Below are 24,973 nucleotides of genomic sequence, written 5' to 3'. Positions count from 1 at the left end.
CCTAATCTAGAGATTTGTCATTGCCTTAAATAATGGGATTGAAGACAACTTTTGGAGGTTGTGTTAGCTATTTTACATCTTTAGAAGAATTTTTGAGAAATACCAGATAGAGGCTTTATCTGAGTTTGAGTTCCTCTAAAAATAAATCTTGAAAAAAGATTTGGTTGTTAGCAGATTGTTTGGGTGGTGATCCCGGGGAGTATGGTAAGCAGTAGGGGAGATAAGACAGGGAAGGGAAAAAAGCCAATAAATAGTGCTTTCATAAATGGATTACCTCTCTGGGCAGCTATGGCTCAGTCCCCCTGGGCCCTCTGAGAGACTGTTTAGAACACCCTGTAGAATTGTGCCCCAAGGATTAGGAAACTGGAATATTCATCCATTAATTCCCATACCTCATTGGTTGACATCTCTCAAGGGCATAAACTCCAGAGCACTACTGGGCTAATACTTACATGGCCAACCTCGCTTCTAGGGGCAGAGGATGCCCGCAGCCAGAGAGAAGCAGTTATGTGAGCTAAGTAGGCAGGTGAGCTGCATTATTTATCTAGGGTTGCATAACAAATTTCATCAAAACTTAATGGCTTAAAACAACACACATTTGTTATATCCTAGTTTCTGTAAGCTGGGAATCCAGGTGTAGTTTAGCTGGGACATTCTGCTAAGGGTCTCTCATAGGTGCAATCAAGGTTTCAGCTGGGGCTACAGCATATCAAGGTTCAGCCTGGAGAGTATCAACTTCCAGGCTCGCTCTGGTGGCTTTTAGCAGGACTCAGTTTTTCACAGGCTGAAGGACTGAGGGCCTCAGTTCCTTGCTGGCTGTTAGTCAAAGGCCTCCTTCGGTTTCTTGCCACATGAGCCCTCTAAAGGAAGCTCACAACACGGCAACAGTCAGGGCACTGGTGGTTTTGCTTCAGGAATATAACTTTATGCTGTTATATTAGCCTTGGTCAATGCAAAATATTCTGGTTATCTTCATACTGAGAGGCCAGTTCTGGAGACTGGAAGTCCAAGATCAGGGTTCCAGCATGGTTGGATTCTGACGTGAGTCCTCTTCTGACTTGCCAACTTCTTATCATATCCTGATATTGTGGAAAAGCTGTCATTGATTTTAGACTATTCTCTTTTAATAATACCTCTAACGCTATAAATTGTTCTTTAAACACTGCTTTAACTGCATCTCAGAAATTTCAGTATCTTATGTTTTGTTTTTATTCTGTTCGAAATTCTTTTAATTTTCATTTTTTAAAAAATCTGTGGATTATTTAGAAGTGTTTATTTATTTGTCACATATTTGGGTTTTTTTTTGTATTAATCTTTAAAAAATGTTATTTTGGTAAGAGTGCATATTTGTCTAATTTAAATAGTTTAACTTTGGTGGTGGTGGTGGTGTGTGTGTGAGTGAGTGATTTATGTTTTAACACAGAATATGTTCTGTTTTGGTAATCTTGTCTGTGTACTTGTATATTCTTGCTGCGTGTAGTGTAGTGTGGTATATATTTTGATCATGTCAAATTGGTTGATAATATGTTCAAGTCTTCTGTGTTCTTACTGATTTTTTATCTGTTTTATAAACTATTGAGAGAGCTCTATTAAATACTGATTATAATTTTAGATTTTATTTATTTGTCCTTGGAATGCTATTTTTCCTTCAATATTTTGAAACTATTATTCGGTGCACCAATGCTTAGGATTCTTATGTTTTAATGATTATGTTGACAACACTCCCTTTTAAAAAAATAAAATGGCCCTCATCCTCTCATGTAATTCTCATTTCTCTGAAATTTACTTTGTCTGGTACTACTGTAGGTACTTCAGTTTTCTTTTTTCTTTCTATGCCCCAGATAGGATAATTTCATTGAACACATTTCAGGTTTTCTCATTCTTTCTTCAGTCTTCCCAAATACGTTGTTAAACTCTAGTGAATTTTTCATTTTAGTTATTGTACAGTCCAGCTTCAGAATTCCTATTTGGTTCTTTTGACATAATTTCTTTATTAATATTCTCTATTTGTTGAGATACCAGTTTTCTGATTTCCTTTTGCTCTTTGTCAATGGTTTCTTTACCTCTTTGAGCATATTTAAAACAGTTGATTTAAAGTCTTTGTCTAGTAAGTCCAATATCTGTACTTTTCAGAGAGAGTTTCTGTTAATTTCTTTTTTTTCTTTCTTTTTTTTTTTGTGAATGGATCTTGCTTTCTTTTTTTTCTGCATGCATCATAGTTTTTTTTTTTTTATTGGAAACTAGGTGTTAGGATGTTTTAATTCTGGACATCAGATTACTTCTCATCCTCAGGAATTGTAGTTGCTGTAAGTTGTAGTTGTTTGTTTAATGACTTTTTGAAACTATTTTAAAATAGTTTTATTGAGATATAATTCACACACCACACAATTCACCCATTTAAAGTGTATAATTTAATGATTTTTAGTGTTTTCAAAGATATGCACAACTATCACCAGTCAGTTTGAGTCTAAACCAATTAAAAAAAAGTACTGCATTCTTTGTCATATGTGGTTTTTGACATTTCTCTTCCTTTAGTGTACTGGTCAGCTAGTGGTTTGATAGTGATTTTCTTAAATGACTGGAGCCAAAGGAAAGAAAAAGAAAAGGAAAGAAGGGAGGGAAAGGAAAGGAAAGCAAAAAGCAACAGAAAGAAAAGAGTCCAGATTTTTGCAGATTGGCTCTGTTATAGAGCATTCCTTCAATACGTATTCAGGTTATAACTAAGCCATACCTTCATTTCCTGTTTTTGTTTAGCTTATTTTTTTTTATTTTTTATTTTTTCTGAACTTATGTCCTACTCTGTGCATATGAGTGGCTCTCTAGATTCTCTGGTATATGGGGAAGCTTTACAAAATTTCCTGGAATTTCCTAATCTGCCATCTTGCATCACTCTCCTCTGTCAATCTTAATTTTTATTAGGATGGTTAATCTTTTTCTATTATTTTATTTTAGGCAAGTTGTTTCCTTATATTTAAAGTGGATTTCTTGTAGGCAACACATAGTTTAGACTTGCTTTTTAATCCCATCTGACATTTTCTGCCTTTTAATGAGTGTCTAGACCATATGTTAGGCAGAGTAATGGCCCTCAAGAGAACTCCATGTCCTAATCCCTGGAACCAGTAAATATGACACTTTACATGGCATAAGGGAATTAAGTTTCCAGATGGAATTAAGTTTGCTTATCACCCAACTTTAAAATGGGGAAATCTTGGATTACCCATGTGTATTCAATTGTGTTAGCTCTTAAACTCTAAGAACTTTTCCCAGCAGAAGTCACAGAGATTTGAAGACAGAGGAAGAGGCAGGAGAAATTCAAAATGTGAGAGGGTCTCTGATCTTCTATTGCTGTCTTTGGAGATGAGGGAAGGGGACCATGAGGTGAGGCATGCAGACAGTCATTAAAAGTGGGGCTAGCCATCAACTACTAGACAACCAGTAAATAAATTTCAGTCCTACAACTGGAAGAACTCTGCCAACTACCTGAATGAGCAAGGAAACAGATTCTCTCAGAGACTCTTCAGAAAGGAGTACTGCCCACTTGAAATCTTGCTTTCAGCTTGATGAGACCTGTACCAGAATTTTAATATTCAGAAGTGTAAGGTAATAAATTTGTGATGTTTCAGTACAATAAGTTTGTGGTAATTTGTTATGGTACATAGAAAACTAATGCAGACTGTTTATGTGTAATGTAATTGTTAATATATTTGGGCTTATATATACTTGCTCACTATTTTTCTCATCCCTTGTATTATTTGTAATTCTTTCCCATTTTTCAGCCCTCTTTTGAATTAATTATTTATTATACCATTTTTTCCTTTTTTTTGTGAAGCCTATTAGCGCTCTCTCTCTCTCTCTCTCTCTCTCTGTCTCTCTTTTAATGGTTACTTTATGGTTTATAGTACATATCTTCATAACAGTCTATCTTAAGTAATATACCACTTCACATAGTGTTTCTTTCACTCATTTTATGCCACTGAACATATCTGTTTAAGTGTATGTACCCCCGTATGTGTCATAAATGTTTTAGATAGGAGTGGATAGAAATCTAACCCAAAGTATTTTAATAAAAAATAATGCTCTGATTGCCTGATTTGAGAATTTGCTAATTTTTGAACCAAAAAACCTAGTCATAGGGATAGAAGTATTGAAAGGCCAAACTAGGTTGTGGGCCTACCTTTATGATCAGAATGGCACTGGTTTTATTGTTGTAGGCAGAAAATATTCTTTCATATGGGTTAGCCAGAGAAAAGATGAGTAAGACAAATTGGTGTGGGGAGGTACATGATTTAGGCTTACCCTTTGCTTTCTCTAGTCTCGTCATATATCTACTTTGATTTTAGGCCAATATCTCATAGTAACTACTGTTACATTCTATGCTCCATGCATTCTTTTCTTAAAAAATAGCTTTATTGAAATATAATTCACATATAATACAATTCACCCATTTGCAATGTACAATTCAGTGGTTTTTAATATATGTGAAACCATCACAAATCAATTTTAAAACATTTTCATCACCTCAGAAAGGAATCTGATACCCTTTAGCTATCAATCACCCTGTTATCTCCCCTCCACTGCCCTGCTACCAGGCCTAAGCAACCACTAATCTACTTTCTACTTTTATAAATTTCCCTGTCTGGACATTTATACAATGTAATCATATAATTCTTCATCTTCTGTGACCTGCTTCTTTCACTTAGTATAATGTGTTCAAGATTCATTCACATTGTAGCATATATCAGTACTTTATGAGGCCAAATAATATTCTGTTGTATGGCTATATCACATTGTGTCTTTCTCTTCATCAGCTGATGGATATTTGTTATTTCCCCACCTTTTAGCTGTTAGGCCATTAAACATAATGGTGCTATAAACAAATTAACATGTGAACATGTTTTCATTTCTCTTAGGTATATACTTAGGAGTGGAATTCCTAGGTCATATGGAAACTATGTTCAGTTGTTTGAGGACTACCAAAGTGTTTTCCAAATGGCTGTCCCATTTTGTGTTCCCATCAGTGATGTGTGAGGCTTCCAATTTCTTCTTTTACTTGCCAACAGTGTTATCAGATTTTTTGACTATAGTCATCCTAGTGGTTGTAAAGCAGTATCCCACTGTGATTTTGACTGGTATTTCCCTATGACTAATGATGAACATCTTTTTTATACTTATTGGTCATTTGAACTTTCTTACAGAAATATCTGTTCAAATCCTTTGTCCACATCATTTTATCATTAAGTTGTAAGAGTTCTGTATATATTCAGGATACAAATCCCTTATTAGATATATGATTTGAAAGTACAGTTTATTCTGATTATTCTTGGATTCCACATTTTCAAATTTGACTACTCATTAAAATTTTTTTGTAACCCCAAATCAATACTTGTGGTACTTTCATATTCAAGAACATGTAGGTGTACAGATTCGGAAAAAAATTGAGTTCCTGGTACACATATTTTTGCCTGAGGTGGCACAAATCAACTCTCTGCCTCCTTGTTTCAGTTCTTCTATTATAAACAAGCATCTTTTTTTTGGCCTAGTGTTAGGTTTTTTGTATTTGGGGGCTTTCTCTTGGTCATTTAAAAATAGGTATTCAAAATAGTTCCCAAGTGTAGTACTGTCTATTGTTTCTAAGCACAAGAAGGCTATAGTGTGCCTAATGGAGAAAAAAAATGTATGTTAGATAAATTTCACTTAGGCATGATTTATAGTGCTCCCGGCCATGAGTTCAATGTTAATGAATCAATGATATATATTAAATTAGGGTCTTTAAACAGAAACAAATTTAAAAAGGTTATGTATTGATTAGTTGACAAAAATGTTGTGACCAGAAGCTCTCAGGAGCTTAATCCTATATTTCCCTTAGGGGCGAGGATTCAATATTTGCTACTTCATTGTTTGCCTTGACTTCAGAGAACACAATTATTGTGAATAATGAGAACTGAATATATTTTCTCCCATTATGTGGGTTGCCTTTTAAATTTCCTGGTGATATGCTTTAAAACATAAGTATTTTTAATTTTGATGAAGACCAATCTATTTTTTGTTTTTGCTTAGCTTTCAGTATCATATGTAAGAATACTTTACCAAGTCTTAGGTCATTAAGATTTACCCCCATGTTTTCTTTTAAGATGTTTATAGTTTTAGCCTTTACATTTAGGTCTTCAATCCATTTTGAGTTAATTTTTGTGGATGGTGTGGAGCAAGGATCCACTTTAAATCTTTGGCATATGGTTACCCATTTGTCTCAGTGCCATTTGTTTGAATAAACTATTCTTTCCTTTTTAAATAGCCTGAACACTATTGTTAAAAATCAGCTGACCACAAATATAAAGGTTTATTTCTGGACTTTCAATTATTTTCCATTGATCTATATGTCCATCCTTATGCCGGTGACATACTGTCTTGTTTACTCTTTCTTAGTAGTAAGTTTCATAATCCAAAAGTGTGAATCCTAGTTTTTTGCTCTTCTTTTCTAAGATGAGTTTTGCTCTTTTAAAATTGACTTGTCAATTTCTTTAAAGATATCAGTTGGGAATCTGATGGGGATGGCATTGAATCTATAGATCAGTTTGGAGAGTTTTCCTATTCGTGAACATTATGAACAAGTTATTGAGAACTTGTTTACTTTTTTTCAACAATATTTTGTAATTTTAAAGTACAAGTTTTGTACTTTTCCTAAATTTATTACTGAATATTTTTCTTCGAAAATTCGGTTTCCCAATTTTCCATTACAGTCCATCCATTCTTGATTGTTTATAATTTTTCAATCATGCTCTGTCGTTTCATGCCTCTGGACTCTTGTAGATACTGTTTCTTCTGCCTGGAAAGTCTCCTACCCCAATTCTCATTGTTGAATTCTTATATATCATTCAGGACTCAGTTCTTCCTCTATAAAACAATCTATGATCCTTTCCTGCTCGCTCCTTCCTTCCTTCCTTCCTTCCTTCCTTCCTTCCTTCCTTCCTTCCTTCCTTCCTTCCTTCCTTCCTTCCTTCCTTCCCAGGAGAAATAGAAGTTAATTACCATTTTCCCCCCTCAAAATTGAATATAAGGATAACTAGCTCAGTAGTTAAGAGCATGGATTTTTGATTAGACACATTGGGTTCCAAATTCAGCTTCTACCATGTTATTTAATTTGGGGCAAGTTACTTGACTTCTCTGAACCTCAGTTTTCTTACATATAAAATGAGGGAAAGATGTGTAACTTTTTGCATCAATTTCTTTACTTAACAGGCTTGTTGAGAGGATTATATATAGGTAAAGCACTTAAAACAGTTCCTGGCTCAAAGTAAGACTTTATTATATTTCTCTATCTGGTTCTTAAGTCCATGATATTTGCACCAGTCATATTATTCCCATAAATTGCGTTTGATAAATATTTTTTTTTACTGGGAAAGCTATGGTGATGCTGATGGTTGGAGTTATGTTGGCAGCTCTTTCAGCATGACTTCAGTCCTTAAGGAGACTGTCAAATGCTATTTTTCCCTAATAAAATGATCAGGATAAGATTCAATTACCTTATCATAAGCCAAATATCAACCTTTTTTAGTCATCCTCTAGAGCTCCCTTACTAGAAATGACTGCCCTTTTGTTAGATACACTTTAATGTTACAATTTCTTAATTTTTAAAAACTGTTGGTGATTGTTACAAGTCAGTAAAATCTGCCAACCATAAATGCTTTGAGGTATAATTCTCAGTGTTATTCACTTTCCATGAATAAATTAATATGTAGTAATAACATGGATACACAGATTAAAATGTGTGATGATTTAAGTAAAGAGCTTAAGGTACAAAATTCTAGAATATTCTCAAGAGTATATGATTTGAAAGTGCATTGGAAAATATACCTTTTCATAAATGAAATCAAATTTCTTTCATGGTTTTAATAATTACTTATTTTTTAGTAAACCTAAGACCTCAGAAGATGTTATGTCCCTGTTCAAATGACCAAGTTGCTGTAAAAATTATAACTGATTAATCTCATTTATAAAATATATTGGATTTACACTGACTTGGTATGATTTATACCAAGATCTATTAAAAATGACAGCCTCCTTTTTGGACAAGAAATCAAGAATGTGCCAAAAGGTATCTTATCATTATGGGCTACAAATGTAGAAAATGTACTTTAGGAATGGCCCAAAACAACGTGGACTTTGGAATCAGATTTCAAAATAGCATGTCCAATATATGTGAATTTATTAAATAAATTTAGATAAACATTTATCCATCATTGTTTTCCTTTTATCCTTCCTTGTTTTCTTCCTTTTTTCCTCTTTTTAAACTAGGGCATTAGTCTTATACCTCTCTGGCTGGCTACCACTCTTTGTCTGTAGATTTCGTATTATATCAGTGCAAACCAGTTGAACCTATTCTTTCCTAGAGTATCATACCACTGGCCACTTGAATCTCATGAGTGGTGCAGCCAGTGTAAGTGGGTTTTACATCTCTGAAATGCATTCACTTCCTCCTCCGCTACTCATGCCTAATTGTACACATTTCCATACTCTTCTTGCTCTCCAGATGTTCTTATGCACCTAGACATAATTTCCTGCATATATTTTTTTTTCTTGTCCAAAGGCTCATTTTACAATGGTTAGGTTAAATCACTTCTTCACAAAAGTGTTTGCAAACCTGATGCCATTCCTTATGAAGATGTTAACAGCAGTGAAGAACTAGATCATTAGGTTTCACCTTACCATTCTTATGCCCTAGAATAAATTCTGGAGAGTCTATGATACAGATTTCTTGCATTCATTCATTTATTCATTTGCCCATCAAAAATGGTTATTGTTGCATACCCTGTGCTACATTTTCTTCAGGTCTCTTAAAACACATTGATAGAGAACCTATTTTGTTTAGTTAGTTATTTACCTCTAGGGATTGTTTTCCCAGTAAACTATATATATTATGAAGGCAGAACCATGTTCGTTTTGTTTCTCCTGATATGTCTGGCCCCTGATAATGCTACTTTTAAACAATTAATTGATTGAATGACTTGAGAGTTCATGGAGAATTAATTCAATATTTTAAAGAACTGAAAAAAGAAAATGCTTATTCTATAACTTATTAGGAAGAAGGGCAAATTTTCCCTAACATGGAAATAATCTTATATGCACTCATTTGTTAAGCTCCTTATCTTTGGTAGAAAACTTTAAAAAGAGCATTAGAGTTGGAAGTGTTATAGTAAAATCTCTTCCTTCCTTTCTAGAGAGGCTAGAAAAATTAAGAGGATTACCCAATGTCTCACAGTTATGCAGCAGAGCTGGGACTTTAACCCAGGTTTCAAGAGTGCCAGATCTTTGATTATATTCCTATACCGTTACACTGTGTGAGGATCACCTGAAGAGAGTGATTATGTGTTTTACACTTTAGTTTTTATAAACCAAGGTGAAATTATATCACCCTAGATAAAGATCCTAATCCCAGAGAGAGATCCTTGATTAAATCAGGATAATCAAATGTGGCAGATGTTAGTCGGCATCGCATTTCAGGAAAAAAATAACTTGAGTTGGCTGAGTCCTAGAGCTTACAATTAATTGTCTCTTGCATGAAAATGTTGCATGAAAATGTGTTGGGGCTTTGACATGTGTGGCAACCAATTCTCAAAAGAGTGAGTCACACCTCCTCCTACTCTGCAACTGTTGGTGCTGGCTTCCAGCAAAAGGTTGGCAACACTGCAGTCATGGCTTTGCTTACTGAGAGAGAAGAGGCCATGAGCTGGGGGAAGGCAACACTGGAGGAAAGTCAGGAAGAATATGAGACAAATGAGGGTGAAAATGGAACCCCCAAAGAGGAGACCGACCATTGGATATAGACTCTGAGAAGGAATGAGACTAATCCAGAGAATTTTCTAAGATCTATCAGCTTTAATTCCTGCAAAGAGGAATTTAGAAAATGTAGGTATGATTTTACAGGTATGATTTTGAATATACTGAGTATCCAGAGTGTTTTAGAGTGGGTTGCATTATCTAGGGAAATTGTTGGAAGGCCAATAAAGGAGAACAGGAATGGGACAGGCAAATTAGTTCTAAAGGAAAAAATTGAATAGCAAGACAGAGCCTGTTTTAAGTAATAGTCCTTTGGGTTGGCTTTCACTGCTTGGTATCTTGGGAGTGTCTGGCCATCTCTTTGTCTGCTGCACGCAATGAATTCATTCCATTCCTGTTGCCTATTGGGGATACATACTGTTAGGCTACTGTCATTATGTTTCTCACTGGTTCGGGGGTAAGGTTATGGCAGGGGTGTTCATGCTGAATAGCTGAGATAAGGCTAAGGCGTAGTGGGAGCAACTGTGCAGCTCAAATAATAATCCCGAAGTATTTTGGAGTGAGAATTTCCAGCTACTTTTTTATGAGGTCACCTGAGTTGTGATCTTGGGGGAAGGTATAAAATTTTAAAAATATAAAAGAAAACTATGCACGAAAAGAAATTTGTTTATGTACAGAAGCAAGTGGTAATGGCAGCTTAATTTTCGTGGAGTAAGGTGATTAGAGTAGTGGAAGAGGAGTGAACAACCAAAAGGCAGTTGCTACTCATTTTCGGAGTAAGCTGAGTCCTGACTCAGGAAGAAACATACATTTCTGAGTAGCACCAGCACATATATATGAATTTCCATGTGAGAAAGGAGCTAGAATTACAGGAAAGACACCCAAGAAGGGGTATGGGCAACTAATCCAGAATTCACGTAGTATCTGTCTCAAATTTTAGGTTAAATATTAGCCCATATTAAACCACATTATGAATCAATATTATCCTTCCTACATTAAACACCACTGATATCAAACATCTATCAGGTTGTATAATATTTTTGTTTTTTTCCTCCTTCTCCCAATATTTCCTTAAATATTTCTTAATAATATATAGTAATACATATATTTTTGGCATTTTAAAGTTGTTCTGTGTTGAAATTTTTTTAAAGGAAGTTTGTTTTCTGCTTCTTCGATTTCTCCCACCATTTAAAATACAATGCTAAGCACTTAATTGTCTCAGTAAGTATCTGCTGATGGATTAGTTTTTTGAAAAGAGTGTGAATTAATTTTATTCTTATCTGTTATTGTGTAATAAAAGTTGTGCATGCCATAAAAGTATGACTTTGCCTATTATGGGAGGAACCTGGTTTTGATATCGAATACAACTAGGTTTTCATCCCTGCCCAGCACTTAAATACTTGTGGGATTTGGGGTAAGTTTTATGATACTTAGTCTCGGTTTTGTCATCTGTAAATGGAGATAATAATTCCTATCTTACAGAGTAATTATGATAATTACACGACCATATAGATAAGAAACCACTAGAATACTGTATAACACATAGCAGGCATTTCATCGTTCTTCTACTCTACTCTCAAACAGTATTCTGTCAGAAAGACCAGTTTTAACATTAGCTCCCACATTTATCAAGTGTATAATTCTGGACAGGCAACTGGATTTCTCCAAATTGAGTTACTCTGTAAAATGAAACTGAGAGAGAGGATCACACATAATAGTTAATGAGAATAGATTTTTTTAAACTATAAATCCTTTTACAAATGAAAAATATTTGCTAGCATCCATATTTTCTTCACCGTGATAAGGCACTCAGAAAGGACATTGTGTGTTTAATTTTCTTTCCTCTTTGAGTAGAAGAAACTTGCCCAGTGAATTAAAGATTTTCCAACTTAATTCAATTTTAGGAGACCTGGTTTCAAAGTAAAGTGTTATCCCTTATCTCTTGGTCACAGAGTCTAATTATGATGGAGTCCTAGTTCTTATCATATACGTTATTTAGTAGAAATGCTAAATATAATATTTTCAGTTGTTTGCAGCAAATATCAGCCCTTTTTTTCCTGAAAGATATGCTTTGAATTTATTGACAACTTCAGAACCACTTTTTCTCACCCTTTTTCATATCTTCCAAAAACGATTTTTATAGTTGATCATAGTAATAAATTTATCAGAGCTAATAGACATCAAACATGTTATAAAACATATACATCTGTAAGCTTTAATTTCAAGAATATAATGAGCAACACTTGTAACATTCACAGGAAACATGAAAACAAGGTAAATAGATAGTGTAGTTTCTTAAGGTATTACAGGGAAGACTTGTATATGATGCAAATGCAAGGTTAGTATTAGGCTTAGCTTTTTTTGAACTCAAATGGTAGCATGCATATTTGGCTTCTATTCACTGAACTTCCAGAACGTCCTAAGCAAGATTTATCTTTTTCACATGAGGGCATTAAGACAAATTCCATCACAACTGTTGCCACACATTTCTTGTCATGTGCTGTGTAGTTAGTTTACCCAGAGCCTACTTCAAAGGACTATAATTTCAGTATTTTATCACTTTAGCATTTCATCTGTCGTTCTGGCAATATTTGATGCCTCTTTTATCCTTCACTTTTTTTCCACATAAACTATTAATATATATGAAAATGCATGTGTCTCTCTTAGACTCTTATTATCATCTTGCCTGCACTGCTGATTTTGCATGCAACCTGCAGTAAATTCAGTGTGGATGGTCTAAGTAAGTTATGGCAAAGCTGAATGTGATTGGACAGATTCATAACATGTAGTCAGATTGTACACTACTGACTATATATTTCTTTCTCCTTCCTCTACACCCACACACAAGACAGTGTGTTTACATATATACATACTCCACGAAAGAAGTCTTGGCCACACATAAATAAGTTGATAAAGTCCAGGAGTCACATAGCACTTACTAGACATTGAGTTGCACCTCATGAATCAGCTAGAGCTAACTATAAATAAAAGGCCATGAGCTCATTACTGTGCCAGTTATGGGCCTTTTGTAGTGATTGGTTTATAATCGAAAACTAGGGACCAGTAGGCTGTTTGAAATATTTCATGTCAAAGGAGTAAGTGTCCATAATCAGCGATCTCCTTTTTTTTCTTCTTGAATCAGGACTCATTATTAGTACATAATGGCTAGGAAAAATGATTGGCTCCAGGATTTTGGGGTTGTAATTTCACCTCAGATGCCAGAGCACAAAGCCCTTATGTGACCCTGCATTAATGATTTATCATCCCTGTGTTCCTGTTTACTAATTTCCTGAAATGTAGTCATGTCACAGTCTCATAAAATTAATCTCAGTTAGCTCGTTGGTTTACTTTCTGGACACCCATTCCATTTTTCACGATTTTAACTTCTGCTTTCTTGTATAGTGTATTTGTTAAAATTTTTGGATGCACGTGATAGAAATGCAATTTGAAGTGGTTTAAAAAGAAAGAACTGATTGACTTACTTGCTTCCTTCATCTAATGGTGCTCCAACCAAGAACAGGGCTTTAGAGAGTAGTCACGTGACCCCCCTTTCTTACAAAGGAGAATCTTATTTCACTTGCAATTTACAATTTCTGGGTTCTGCCAGGTCATTCAGTGGATTTTCCAGAGCCTTTATTCTAGAAAATCTGGGTGTCTGAGCCTTTTCTATGAGAATGTTCATATAGAAGGAACAAATAGCAATGGGAGAAAGATTTCCTTTGCTTCCTTCTGTGGGAGAAAATAAGTTATCTTTCACTTTTCTAACAGAGGCCTTTTAGACTTAATTGATTAAGCTTATTAGGCCAGGTCTGTAAGGGACTAAAAAAAGACTCTCTTCCCTTTTAAAAAATTACATAACCAAAATTCTAAAGGATATTTCATTACCATAAGACCATGAGGTTACACATAGTTTTTATACTCTTCAGGATTGTGTTTACTACTTAGTGTGTTTCCAGAAAAGTTCTAAAAACATAATTTGATGAAAACAATAATTTTAGTGACTAATATGCTTTTATACTTCCTGTTACCCTCTTCCGCTTCCCATGACATTTTTGGGTTCTGTCACAGTATTATCAGGTTTATGACAGATTGACAGATGGAGAACATATATCCTTTTCCTCCTTGAGCTCAGTATTAACTGTCAACAAAGAAAAGATCTCTGCTTCCTTCTTACAGCTACTGGTGTTACAATGTCCATAACAGATACCCAGCCATTGTCCTTTGGTCAATAGTCATCATTTGTATCCCCAGCCAGGGAATCCTTCTAGTATGGATAGTTCATGTTGTTTCATACCCGCCCTTCAACCTACAACTCCTTCGCATTTGGACTTTATATCTGAGACCAGATGGTCTCCGATGGGATTTGCTTTATCTTAAGTTTTGTTGTATAGCTGGGGTCTTTACATTAATATAAGTAGGAATTAAGATATGTCCAGGGAATGTCTAATGAACTGGTAGAGCAACCTGCAAGGAGACTATTTGGATGGACTAGTTTGCATGAGATTTTCTCCTTTTCCTCTTCCTCCCTCCCTCCCTTCCTTTCTCTGCTGAAGGAGACTTAGGAAGCATATATCTGAGATGGAAGCCTAGAGAATGAAAGGATGAGGATTAAATATAAGATCTGTTTTCTCAAATTGATCCCTAGGCCTAGCCCCATGTATATTTGTCTAAGGATGAGAGAGAGAGAGAGAGAGAGAGAGAGAGAGAGAGAGAGAGAGAGAGAGAGAGAGAGAGAGAGAGAATGAATGAGAATATAAATGAAAGCCAAGGGACCCTTTCGCTGAGACCCTCTGTAAGACAAATGGGCATAGACTTCACTAGTCCTCTTATGGTAAATGGTGTTAGAAAGTGGAAAGAGGCACAGACCCTCCATTTCTGCATAAAGCACATGGCTGTTTCAGAGCACTGAAATCTTTGGAAGAAATTGGTACAATTTTTTTCCCCTCAAGATTTTGCAGGCAGCTTTGTAAGCAATGGGAGGCAGCATCCTTCCAAGAGATCGGCATCTTTATGGTGAGCTGCTGCTGCTTTGAATTTAGTAAACTTCCCTCATGTTATTTCTTCAGCAGCAGACATCAGTGAAGGAGATTGAGATTAAAAGAACATGGTGGACCCTATTTAGTAATTGGCAGGACTGTTCATGAATTCCCATAAGACACATTTGAGGGACTCTTACGAATTCTGAGTGATACCTGAGATCCTATGAGAAAAATTTGAGCCAATAGTCAGTGAAATAAGGAGTACTACTTTCAACCAGATCACAGTTATACTCTGAGACCTGGACAAACAGTTTATTCTTGCAAAGATTTTGAGTTCTTGGTCCTCTTTAAGAGATATTGAAGAATTGATGCAGGTGTCTTGAGAGGAAAGACTTTAACTAGACGAAGAACTGTTATTACTAAATTCTTATTTTTTGGATAAACTCTGTGATCCACTAAAGATGAATACATACACACACATAAATATACATGTGTACACACACACACGCACAGAAGTAGTTGATTTTTAAAGAATCATTAACCATAGAATGATGCCAAATTTGGGCTATTTTGATGTACTTTCATCTCTTTATTTTCAATTTCTTAGAAACACATGATTTACATAATCACAGATGTTTGGGAATATTGCTATGTGGTAGAATTGCACTGTAGTCAATTCTTTATTTTATAAGAGATAACCTATATAAGCTCCAAGAAATATTCTCTAATTCCTGGGAATGTTTATTGAGGCAAACCACATATCTAAGATATTTAGGAGAGCTTATTCTTGCTATTTTCCCACTGACCTGAGTTAGGGCCATTGTCTTTATCATTAACCTAAATTATTTTCTTTCTTTTTTTTTTGAACCATTAAAAAATACTGATGACATCAGTACACTCCATAGCTTCTTCAACTTTATCCAATTTACAGCTTTTAATTCCACTTACTAGAAGTGCTGATTTGTTTCAAAAATAAGTCTGTACTAACCTATATCAGAGCAACTCTCTTCCAACACATTCTTAGGTTCCAATTTAGTCCGCCTGTTAACTAAGTCACATTTACAGCCTGACCACTGTTGTACGATCTTAGCAATGTCAACTTCATTGTTTATTTACTATTGAAGCTTCCAGAGAACATGATATTTTTTTCTGTGGTTGCCTGGAGTTTATGTTTGGACACATTGAACTAGTTTCTACTTCATTGGCTGTGACTTGCATTTATGTGAATATTTTTTTGGTCAGATATCCCAAAGATTTATATAAACACAGCCAAGACAAAGCCTTCCTTTTTTGAAGGACATCCTCTAGGAATAGTAATGCTTTAACTTATTCCTTTCTCTAAATGTAAAAAATACATTTAGTGAAGAGAATGTGTTTTCTTTAGAAGGATCAGATGTCATTCTTCTCAAGTCATCAGAGCCACCTCCTGTAGAACTTTGGCTTAGTTTTCTTACCTTGAATTTCCCATTGATATTTCATTTAGCTATAACCAAGCAAAGCCGACCAGGTCCAGACAGGACTTATTTTTTCCTTTCTTTGGCATCCCTACTTTAAAAGTTTTCATTAATGGTTATTTCCAAAAATTCTGTCTCTTCAAGCCTAAGGTCATATGTGCCCTCTAAGACATGTAAAAAATAAATAGGAGGGATGAAAAAAATACATTTAGTGAAGTTTGCAAGTCATTCAAACACAGAGAGCTTGACACAAGAGCCAAAACCAGTCTTCCTATGTTCAGAGATTTTTGCTCATGATAAAATGTGACTTCCTGTTTATAAGGCTAATCTAAGTGCATAAAAATCAACTTGGTTGTCAGAATGCTCTTGCCAAACTGGGTGATGAAAGTTCAAGTGATTAAAAAATATAGTCATAGGAAAACTTAGTTAAAAATAGGACTGGAATATTGAAATATTTCTCGGTGAAATATATTTGAACAAATTGTTCCTAGTGAAATAAATATCATTCTAGCAGACTTTAATAGAATAAAAAATATTAACACATTTTACTTATTCATCTGTTTTATTGTAAACACAATGAAAACTCATTTTTTTCTCAGATTCATTACTTAATGTGTTGAATAATCAAACTCTGTAAGAACAGCTTATTGCTCATGACAAGTGTAGGTTTTTGATGATGTAAGCAGATTCTTTTAAAGTCTGCTCCTGTGACAGCAAACAAAATACTTAAAGTTCAGTACAGGCACATGTATTTAACATTACATATAAAAATGCTATGTTTAATATAAAATATTATGTAAATGTTTTAACATGTATATGGTAGTCAATATCTACAAGTTAACAAGTTTGGTTTTACTGTGGTACTTTTATATTCCTAGGCTGGGTGGTCACAGTGAAACCATTTCCAACTGAATTGTGGAAATAGCATGCCTAAGCATTTTACAGATAATAGATGACTTTCTGGGGGCAGACAGAGGGCTCCTGGGTCGTTGGGGAAGTCAGTGTGTCAGGATAATCAGAATACATGAAGACATAAGTATATCAGATAGCTAAGGGCCCACAGAGATGGTCAGCACGCCTTGGACAGCTCCATACTTTACAGGCCTTACTGGGATAAGAGTGGGGCCCAGGAGCCACCAAGACCATGATAATAGTAGGAATGAAGGTGAGATCTGGCTCTTATTAGGAAGAAAATCCACTTCCTGCCCTAAGCTTTCCTTACCCACCTCATTCACCTTTTTTTCCTTGAATCTATTTATACTTTTAAAAACTCTGGTAAACAGATTTATCAATTAAATAACAATTGCCTATACTTCAATTCTAGAAAAGAGCAATGTTATAAGAAAATGATATTGCTGATAGATTAAAACATGATAAGACTATAACTTTAGATCAGTATAAATTCTTTTTTAAAAAACATTTATTGAGATGTAATTCACAAACTGTGAATTTCATTTGTTTTAAGTATACAGCTCACTGTTCTTAATATAGTCACGAAGTTATGCAATCATCACCAGAATCTCATTTTGGAATATTTTTGTCTTCCCTTAGAGAAATTCTGTATCCATGAGCTGTCGCTTGCCATTCTCTCATACCTCCTCCCACCATCCTTAAGTAATCATTAATCTACTCTCTGTAGATTTGCTTATTCTGGACATGTCATATAGATGGAATTATACAATATAATTCTGATGACTGACTTTTTTTATTTAGCATGAAGTTTTCGAGGTTCACCTATGTTGTAGCATGCAGCATGTATCAATACTTCATTTCTTTTCATTGCTGAATAATGTTTCATTGTATGGATATACCATATGTTATTTATTCATGCATCAGTTGATAGACATTTGGATTGTTTCTAGCTTCTGGGTATTGTGAATAGTGCTTCTGTGAACATTCATGTGAAAGTTTGTATTCAAACATCTGGTTTTAATTCTAACACTACCTGTTTTTTTTTTTTTTTTGTAATAAAGTTTTATTGAAAGAAAGCCACAGCCTAGGCATGGAGTTCCCTACTATTTGTTCCAAATAAAATCAGTCCCTTCAGGCAGCTGTGGAACTCTTTGCTCTTATGGCCTGCCTTTCCACCTGGCCAGAACCCCACAGCTACTGCACTGGAGGGAGGCGCAGGGATCTGCTTTTATAGAGGACTGCTTCTCCTCACCTTCTCTGTAAATGCAGAGGGGTAGCAACTCTTGGTATTATTACTGCATGGAATCCTCATCATACGAGGGAGCTGGGGTGGGGTGATTGGGGACCCAGTATTCTTAGCTTAGAGTAAACCTTCTACCCTAAGAGTGAGGGCTGGTTGGAAGAAGAGTGACCTGGTCCTCTGAGTTGTGCCACCTGGAAAATAATTTCTGCAATACAGGGCTGAAAGGCATGAGAAGCACCAGTAGCCTGCTTGAGATGAAACTATAGTCCCAGACCTGGAGCTGGGGGAGAGAGAGTCTCTGCCTTCTTGGCCACACATGCCAAGACCTTCTGGAATAGACCTGTAACCTAGGAGGTGGGAGGTAGGGTAGGTTCATAATGGAGTGAGTCATGACTCAAACCCCATAGACTCTTGTTCTTATCAAGATCTAGTACATTTTCTTGCATGAATATTCCTCTGTTTGCTTTATGTACTTAGGACAATTTCCAGAGGCTTTATATAATTGCTTTTTATAATTTTCACTAGTTAAGTTGTTGTTTGCTGAAGAGTAGTTCTGAGCTCCTTACTTCACCATTCTGGAATTCCTGCCTCCCTAATTCACATTTAAGTGCAAATACTTGAGTAATTCTGACAAAATGATAATACTTATATATTTCATTAATCATTATTTTTTGAGTTTGCAATGATTTTTTTTTTCTTGATTTTTAAAATGTGTTTGGACACATGGAGCCCAAAGAATTTAAATTTGCCTGTCTTGTTATAGGAAGAGAGGCTCACTTTAGGCACATGTGTTTGCGAAAGCAGCATTCCTAGTATTCCTTTATTTGTACTTAGTCTTTTTGAGAGAGAACATGCCAATTCTACAATTATTTCTACCCACATATATCATTTGATCCTCAGTAATAACAGATTGTTTCTTTAATGGCAAGTGATGATATTGTGCTCACTTATGAAAGGTAAATTATTTCCATTTTTTTTCTAAAAAGACTGAAAAGTGAAAATAGAATGATGCTCTTTTAGTGGAAATTTCTCGTCATGGCATTAGCATGAGATAAAAGAAAATAAAAATTGTTATGGAAAGGGAAAACAAGATAAATTATGATTGGTAACATTATTTGAAAATTTGAATGGTTCATGAGGAAATAAGTTGTATGTCAGGGTCTGGCAGTTAATAGTGTATGACAGAATTTTTGGAAATGACACAGACCTCTGAGGAATGATTTTCAAAGTGTTAGCTCATTGAATTCCTTTTGAGTGTAGAAATTCTACAAGACTCTATAGCATAATGTCCTCAAAATCATCTTTACTGCTCCTGTTTCTACATAGCAGCCCTTGAAGTTGGCCTTAGAAGAGTCCAAATTATAACATACAGGCTATTATTATATATATGATATTTTTTCCAGGTAACTTAGTGAGTCTAAATTTGTAGATTTTTCCCCCCAGTGAAATGATGGAAATTGTGATTTTGCAAATACAGTTCCCCAAGGATCCCTCTTTTTATGGCCCTGAGGATTTCTGCTTAGGTAGTCAACCACCATTCAAAACAGGCTGGGCAAGTAATGTTTATCTGGCCTTGCATTTGAGATTTTGCCTATTCCTTTTAATGTACTAGAATTAAAGTGGTTTTCTGCCCATGAACCTATTTAGAGCAATGTTATGTCTCTTAGTACTTTTTTGCCTTTCCAAGGAATAATTTTTTAAAAATTGGGAAAAGGCCACTCTTTTTTATCTCCACACATAAGATTTTTTTGCAGAGATAAACTTGTCCATGGGTCACCCTTGGAGAGGACTGCAGATGCCAGTGTCTAGTAGTGATGGTGACTACCCCCGGTTTCTGACTTAAAAGGGGTTTAGGATCACAGAAGGTAAAGGAATGGGTAGTAGCTGGAGTCCTAACATATTTTTTTTATTGTGTTACTGTACCCTCTTCATTGTCATTCCTTAACCTGGGAACACCTATTTATTTAATAATTTCTATGTGCAAGATAGTGTAGCTATATATATATTACTATGTGCAAGATAGTATAGATACACACACATATGTATGTATATATATGTGTGTGTGTATATATATATATATACATATATATTTATATCCAAATATGCTATTTTAATTAATTATGAAAGATAGTCAGTGAGGGAGATACTGCTTTTCCATTAGGAAAAGTAGCCTGACCATAGCTACACAGAGAAGAAGTAGCAGAGCTGGAACTAAACAGATATTTTATCCTAAGTTGGTACTCTTTTCACTATACCACAGAAGGATAGTTGGGGGTGGAGGCAGGGGCATCTATGTGATGAAGGAGAGACCAGTGGGAAGAGAGAAATGACACAGGTTCCAAGAAATGAGGAGAAGGTAAATGTGAGGTAGAGGAGAGGGTCTTCCCTCTTATTTATTTATTTGTTTTTTGGCATGACATGCATTTCACTTAGGATCCAAAATTTTTAATTTATTAATTAAAGAAAAGATTTGAGTTGTTTACTAATAGTGGTATTTCTTAAGTTGGTTTCATGAAGGTTTTAGCCTTTTAAGTTATGAATATTATAAAAATTTACCAGACTTTGTTTTTAAAAACCATTATATTTTTAAACCTAAAACCAAGAAGTACAAATGGTTTGGGGACTCTTCTTTGTACCTTATTTTTATAAAAAAGAAAATTGTCAAAATTATGTGTACATAATTGAGAAAACTAATAGGACAGAGGAATTTTCAGTGTTCTACTTTTTTCCATTTTCGTCTCCTGCAGCAGCAAACTATGTTTTTCATTTTACATCACTGAGTAAATATGCATTGACCATAGATTACTGAGTTTTTGTATTTATTTGTAACTTTCTTGCTATGACAGATTATAGGTGGATATATGAGGATTAAGCTCCCTATTTCATCTTCCTCCTTCATTTCTCCCTGTATTCTTAATTTTTGATACTTATATTACTATTCAGTTTGCGATTTTGTTCCCATTTTAGTCATGAATTTTCATATAAACTCTATTTTTGTTTTATTAATTGTAGACAGTATCTCTTGACTCCTTGTTTTGTATGATAAATATTTTAACCCCCTACATATCCTTCTACCTGTTCTTTTCTCTTTCTGTCTCCCAGCTTCTCATAGCTGCATTTTCACAAGACTGTTAACATTTTCATTCCATTCTGTAGGAATTAAGTCATGTGTTCTTTGTGGGTAATGCTAGATGTTGAAAATTAATAAATAGCATTCAAAATTTTTTATTTTAAGTAATAATAGCTGATATTAATTGAATGTTTAAAATGTGCCAGGCACCATTTAAATTGCTTTACATACAGTAACTCAACTTTCTTTACATATATATTTATATATAAGAACATACAAACAATACAATGAAGTAAATAATAAATTTTACTTATTTGTACGGCCATGGAAACGGAGGCATTGGGAAGTTGACTAACTTGCTCAAAGTGACATAACTAAAAATGGCGGAGCCAGGATTTACATTAGTGTAATTTCTCTCTGGAGTGTATTTCTGCTTGAATTAGCTTTTGCCATGTAGCAAACCACACCAACATCTCAGTGACTTAAAACAGCAACCATTTCTTTAATGCGTGATTCATTGGGCAAAATTTGGGGTGGACTTAACTGGGTAGTTTTTTGAGACTCTCCTGGTTCATTCTAGCATCTGTGGGCAGTGAGGCAACCCTGCTTCTAGAAGTTAGATAGGGGCCAAGGGGATACTAGGCCATGCGTGTTTCATCACTCAGCAGGCTAGTCTGGTCTTATTCATATGACTGCTGGTGTGGTCCAGAGAGCTAGAGAGAGAAAGGGAAGGAGGAGGAAAGAGATGGGGAAAGAAGAAGAGGTAAGGGAAAGGGTAGGAGAGGGGAGGGGAAAGGAGAGAAGAAGAAGGGGACAGGGAAGAGGGTGGAAGTGAGGGGGAGGAGAAGGAGGAGAAGAAGAATGGGGAGGGGAAGGAGAGAAGGAAAGGAAAGGGAAGGGAGGGTGAGAGTGAGGGAGAAGAAGCTGGTCAGGCTTCTGGCCTGAGTTTGAAAATGGCACATTGTCACTTCTGCCACATTCTTTTGGCAAAAAACAAGTCACAGAATCAGCTCAGGTTCAGAGGGATAGGAAATAAACTTTACCTCTTATTGGGAGTTGCTGGAAAGTTATATTGCAGTTGTGTACTTACAGAGAAAGATGGAGAATTGTGGCTGTTTTTTGCATTCTACTGTAATTCCCTTGACCATTACACATATTGCTTTCTATTATATAAATATTATTTACTGGAGAGTCAATATGGGCTATGATTACATTTCATTCTTTGAAGTTCCGATGCCATCAATCAACATGAAAAATAACATTGATTTAAAAAAGAACTCTTTCCTAGACTCCGTCAGTTGCTTAATTATTACATGTTAATTTGTTTTATATTAGGCCATTTCTTTCTTGAACGTTTTTTCCCCCCTGGTGTTTATAATTGCTATTTCCTCCGTAAGAAATACATGCTTACTTTACTATACCTATAATAATTTACAGCTTTTTATTTATTTTTTAATGCTTATGATCTATTCCATTTTTTTTTTTTTCATTGAAGATATTCCTTTATCCAAATGATTCTGGTAATAATTTGGACAGATTTCTCTGTGGACTATCATCTTGGAATTTCTTTACATGTATTTTTGGTTTATTGTTTCTTTTTTATTTCTTAACATTTTCTTTCTAGATTTTGACTCATTTTTCTGGGATGTATCTTTAAGCAACTTCTGCAGAATACAAGTAAACTTTCTGAGGCATTAGCTTTCAGAAAATGGATTTATTTTCCCTTTACATTTACCTAAAAAATTGACAGTATGAAATTTTCTAGGATCAAAATTTTCTCCTTGAGTATTTTGAAATCTTCTACTTCTAATGAGAAATATGATGGTAGCCTAACTCTCTGTTCCTTTCTAGATTCTGTGTTTTGTATGTTCTGTCTTTCTCAAATGTTAGATTTCTCTATCCTTTTTGTATTAAAATTGCACGAAGATGTGTTTAAGCATGGATCTTCTATTAATATCTGTTGGACCTTTTAAAATTTTAATTGTCTATATCTCAAGCTCTGGGAAATTTTTATTTTTTATTCTTTTGATAATAATCTTTCCTTTGTTTTCTCTGGTCTCTCTAGAATTTCTATTAATCATATCTTTGACTTAGATTGAGTTTTCTCTGTACGTTTTTCATCTCTCACTCTTTTGTTCCACATTCTGGAATGTTTCCTCAGCTTTTCCTTTTAAACTTCTGATTTAATTTTTAAATTTTTAAAATCATACATTTAATTTTTAAGAGTGTTCTCATTTTCTGATTTCTCCTTTTGTCATTGAATTCTATTCTTTCATAGATCACATGTCTTCCTGAACATTTCCAAGTATATATATGGGAGATTAAAAAAAATTTAAAAAAATCAGTTTCCTCTAGGTTTAGTTTTTCTGTTGGTTTACTTAGGTGTTTCTTTTTTCATGGAGTTAATTATCTTCAAATGACCTTTGATTTCTGGGTATCTGTATACATATTAGAATAAGGAAATAGGTAGGCCCTCTGTGAGCTCAGTGTATACAGGGAATATTTCTGTCAACCATCAGACTTAGCTCTAACATGAGAAGGTTTATTGTCCTGTATGAGAATATAAGAGAAGAAGGTGAGGAGTTGATTGTTAATATGTAGATAACTTATATCAATCCTATTTTTTTCAGCCTACTTCCAAGTCTGCTCCACTGATCTGTTGATTTGTGTTTCATAGTAATTTCAGGATTCTACTCTCTCCACCACTGAAATCCCCTCCACAAATATTCTGGTCTGTAGATTTCTCTTTTCTATTTCACTTAAAATATTCTTTTATTTCTTTTCTATCTTTCGTATTTATTAAAATACATTCCCCCCAAACATGTTATTTTCTCTATGATAGATTTATACCTTTGTTATTTTTTCTTTTCTTTTTTTAATTAAAATTTTATTTATTTATTTATTTATTTATTTATTTATTCATTTATTTATTTATTTTTTTGGTGAGGAAACCCTTGGTTGACCTCACAGATTGCAAGGACCTTGGTCAGCTTACGATCCTTTATTTTTTTATTTTTTATTTTTGCGCCTATAGCACCTGGTCTTCCTAGGTGGTCTCCCATGCAAGTACTAACCAGGCCCAACCCTGCTTAGCGCTCGAGATCAGATGGGAACCAGCTTGTTTAGGGTGGCATGGCCATAGACCCTCTGTTATTTCTTTAATATAATTTTCATATGTTCTGGGGAGGGAAGAGGGGGAAAACTATGCTCTCAGTTGCCACTTTCAGCCAGAAGTTTTCTCCATACCTTACCTTTCAAAAAAGAAAAACCCTGACTTTAAATACTCTGCTCAGGGGGAATATCCAATCTTGTTTAACTGATGACGGGATCTTCTTTCATGTGGTAACATCTGTAATTGCTATATTTTCAGTTCTTTATAGCTAAAAGCTCTTAAGAATAAAGATGTTGTTTATGGTTTAGCATCTACTGGGATAATAATGAAATACTCATATTGGATAATATACTATACAGATGTCAGTACATTATAGAATATGGGAAGATAGTTATATTCCCCTCTTCCAGCTGTCCTGGGATTATCTGA

General features: G+C 34.8%; 1 pseudogene; it reads right to left on the bottom strand.

Annotated features, from left to right (window-relative positions):
• Positions 1 to 24,457: 24,457 nt before the first annotated feature.
• Positions 24,458 to 24,576, bottom strand: LOC118601459 (annotated as a pseudogene).
• Positions 24,577 to 24,973: the final 397 nt, after the last annotated feature.

The sequence above is a fragment of the Rousettus aegyptiacus genome, unplaced genomic scaffold, assembly GCF_014176215.1.
Source record: "Rousettus aegyptiacus isolate mRouAeg1 unplaced genomic scaffold, mRouAeg1.p scaffold_m13_p_3, whole genome shotgun sequence".
Lineage (NCBI taxonomy): Eukaryota > Metazoa > Chordata > Mammalia > Chiroptera > Pteropodidae > Rousettus > Rousettus aegyptiacus.
The sequence above is the reverse complement of the archived record's forward strand: the minus strand, read 5'-3'. Positions and strand labels throughout refer to the sequence as shown.